Source organism: Protopterus annectens, chromosome 6.part0, assembly GCF_019279795.1.
Source record: "Protopterus annectens isolate FY-2018-M chromosome 6.part0, PAN1.0, whole genome shotgun sequence".
NCBI lineage: Eukaryota > Metazoa > Chordata > Ceratodontiformes > Protopteridae > Protopterus > Protopterus annectens.
The window spans coordinates 477,893,762-477,897,728 of record NC_056737.1 but is presented as its reverse complement, the minus strand read 5'-3'; the positions used below and the strand labels follow the sequence as shown (position 1 = coordinate 477,897,728).

At 39.5% G+C, this 3,967-nt stretch overlaps 1 pseudogene; it reads left to right on the top strand.

The window, feature by feature from the left end:
- The first annotated feature begins 570 nt into the window (after positions 1-570).
- LOC122803859 lies at positions 571-1,313 on the top strand (annotated as a pseudogene).
- Positions 1,314-3,967: the final 2,654 nt, after the last annotated feature.

The following is a 3,967-nucleotide window of genomic DNA, read 5'->3' as shown; positions in this document are numbered from 1 at the left end:
TCAGTGCTACAACAGGTAACACACTTGCTTTTGTTGCAAAAGGCTGTGAGTTATATTCCCACACCAGGTAGATGATTTGCTGACACTGCAGTGCAGCATAAGGGAGTGCTGTAATCTGAGTGTGCTCTCCTTTGAATGAGACATTAAACTGAACTCCCATCTGCTTGAACTGGTGATAGTGCAGGTGTATTTAAAAGACCTATCAAAAAGAGTAGGGGTACTTTTTTATATTTATAGAAGAAATATGAAGCATTACAGAAACATCACAAAAGTACAATAATTAAAAAAAACTTTGGATAACAGATAAACTACTTTAAGTTGTATCCCCCCACTCTTTTCCCATAACCATTTTTTCAATTTACTAAATATTAAAGAGCACTCCAGAGTTTGTTTTATAGTAGTTCATCACATTTGGTGAGCCAAAACATCTAGAGAGCACTAACAATAGCTCTCTCATATTCTTCCCTCTGCTGTATACACAAGTTAAGATATGTACCATACAATAATATTTATAAGGAGACAGTCTGATATTTAATGAATTAAATAGCAAGTTGTAAAAGGCTGATAGACATGGCAGTGATGGGTGAACATGTTAGGTTGGAGACAGATATTTCCAGGGCTATTGAACTATTATAGGTTCATATATTAGTACTAGACTAACTGCTCTTGTGGGCCATTTTAAGCTTAGCCAGTTATCCCATGTGAGAATCAAACCCTGCAGCTTGTGTCTGTAAGGTAAACACCTTAATCATTATGTCAACTTCCCACCCTATTGGAGAAGTTGCAACAAAATGGAGAAGTACCTTCTCAGAAGCAACAAATTTTACAAAGAGTCCTTCAGAGTGAATTTTGCAGTGCTGTACAAGAGGTTTATGAGCATTTGTATGAGACTGTAGACATCAATAGTAGCCCAGAAGTTAGAACCAATGCTACTGCCAAGGCAACAGTAGCAGCATTTGGTGCCAGTGAGAAGCATTCAATGCCAGGGCTGTTGAATAACCTATAACAGAAGAGAGTCTTGGATTTAACATAAAGGCTAGACAAGAGCAGAACTCTCCTATTTACCTCTCTTGCATCATTCCAGGAGGATCTGCAGAGAGGCATGGAGGAATAAAATGAAGAGAACAACTTATTTCCATAACTGGAGTGAGTGTTGAAAGGGAACATCAGAAAAAGCAGTGGAGTTGCTTAAAGATGCTCAGGGAAGGTTCATACTATTTGTATGACATACTCCAAAATTCCTGGAGGAGATGTAATCACAATTTGAGAAAATGAGGACTGCAAAACGCAGACAACCAGACAACGTTTCATAACCTTGCCCCCCCCCCCCCCCCAATATCAATTTTTCTTTTTATAACTGGACACAATGCTGTATAAAGGACTTTTTGACTCTGTTGTAGCTCAGGCATTTCAGTTTGTGTGATTTATGCAAACCATTTTTCCCAGTGCCACTACTTTTTTTTCAAGACTTGTATACTAGATGGTGTTAGCATTGTGTCAAGAGAGAAAATAAGTACATAACTTTTTTGTAAGCGCAGAATGCATGCTTATATTTCTATAGTTATAAGGTAGCACTACCCATTAATCTTGTATTAAGCAGAAATATTTCATGGATTCAAGAATGTGACATAAATAATCTACAGGAATTTGTCATCTGCTATCACTTCTCAACTAAGTAATTATTTCTCTAAACTGCATTTAAAGTCATGACTCTTCTAAAGCACTACAGCTCCAATGTACACTGAATTGCAGTATTTCTCCACAGCAGATACCTAGCGGCAAGTCCTTTACCTTTTTTTTAAGTAAACTCTTCTGATGGTCAGATTTAAAAAAAAAGGCCTTTGTGGTCATTAGTCTAGTAAACACCTCTGAACTTTAAGAAGATACAACAGTATTCCAAAAATCCCCCAGAACAGGTTGCATAGTTGTGTAAAATGTTATCTAGTGCTGGACAGACAGATGGATGCTGAATAATTTTATAGGAGGTAAGAAACTGTGTATATGTTAGTTGACAGCTGCAAATTTAGAAACTTTGTTATAGCATTGTTCAAGTTTTGATTTTTGTGATCCCTGAAGTTTAGTGAGGATGGGAGCACCATAAAGAACTGTGGGGAAGAGATAAGTAGTGGCAAGTGTAACTTTAGTTGTGGTGGTGAGAAAATTTTTGGCTCTATAAAGTATCTCTAATTTTTGATGAGTTTTTCTTATGCAATTTTGGATATGCACATCAAATTTACAATCATCATCCACTATCATCCCTAATAATTTGCTATGAAAAGTGACTTTAATGGTTGCATTATCAAGAAAGTGTACTTTAAAATTTGATTTTTCAGGGAGAGCAATTAGGGGAAAAAGTAGTATTTTTTTTTTGAGGTTGTGCATGACTTGTGAGATACAAAGCCATATTTCAGTTGTTAAAGCTTCCCAAGCAATTTTTTGTAGTTATGCCATAGGATCAAAGGAGGCTACTAAGCTAATGGCCCCAGGGCCCTTACAAGCCTAGCTAAGTTCAATCCATGTTCCCAAGGGTGTCTGGTTCAAGCAGAAACTAAAATCAGCACCTACTGCCCCTGTCCAAGAGGGACACAGGTGGAACTCCAAGGTGAATTTCTGGTTACCCATCTAATAGTCCAAATTATGCTTAAATAGGGCCAACAAGGGACTTTGTTTAACATGAATAATAAGCTTGTTCTAAAGGTGGGGAAACTTCTGTGCGACAAATCTGTCTCTCCAGCAAGCTCTGTTGATGTCATATACCAGGTTAAGGTCCTTTGAGCAAGTGACCTGTGTGCCATTTGACTTGCGAATGTGCACCATTTCCATTAAGGCCAGGAAAGAGATTGCTCTATATGCAAGGCACAGGTCACCTTGGAGCAGTCTGTACAATACAAAGTAAAGCAACAATGATTTCAGTCTGACTCCATAAGACAGATCTTGAAGACCCTGAATTTTCTTTGTAAGTTATAACCTTCTTTTTTTTTTTTTTTTTTTTTGGAGGCAATGCCCTAACTGGTGAGATGAGCAATATAAAATACCCTTCTTACCACTGTGGAGACATGGTGATTGAAGTTAAGGTTGCTGTCAACCTGTGTGCCTAGATCACTTACCACTGACTGTGCACTTAGGGTATTGCAATTGATGTGGTAGTTTGCAGGAATATCACCCTTGCTGAAGGGGATGATAATGCATTTTTTTTTGTTGCATTAAGTTTAAGACCATGACTTTGGCACCAGTCATTTGTCTGAGACCTTCTTGCAGGATGTTGACATCACTAGGGGTTTCAGTGATCGCTCCCAGTTTACTGTCATCAGCACACTTTGTCAGCAAAAGTCCTTTAGTTTTAGCCTGTACTTCTGAAAAGTAGATTCCAAAAACTAGGGGTCCTAGAACTGATCCCTGTGGAACACCACTGGTTACGGGTCTGCTGGAAAGGAAATTCACCCCGGGGATCACGTCAGTCGCCCTGCTAGACAGGGGTCCAGGGAAGAAACAGCCAGGGAATTGTTATGGCTAGGCTTGTATAGGCCCTAGGGCTGATAGCCTAGTACCAGCCTATGAACCTATGAACCTATGGAAGAGGTGGAGTCCCCTATTTTGATCATATTAGTTCTACCAGTGTTAGCAACCCACCTGACAACACATGGGTTTGATGCTCAGCTGGGTGAGTTTATGAAATGATACCTGAGTGGGGGATTGTGTCAAAGGCCTTGGCTATGTCTAGGTAGGCTGTATGCACAGATTTGCCCTCGTCTAGGGCTTTGGTGACTGTCTCAATGAAATCCACCATGTTTAACAGGCATGATCTCCCCTTGATAAAGCCATACTGGGTGGGGTCGAGCATTTGGAAATTTCCTATATCTTTGTTAATAAGGTCCATGATGATTTGTTCCATGTCCTTATAGATAAGGGTGCTCAGGCTAATGGGTCTATAGTTCCCAAGGTCCGTGGATGCACCCCTTTCTGCAAA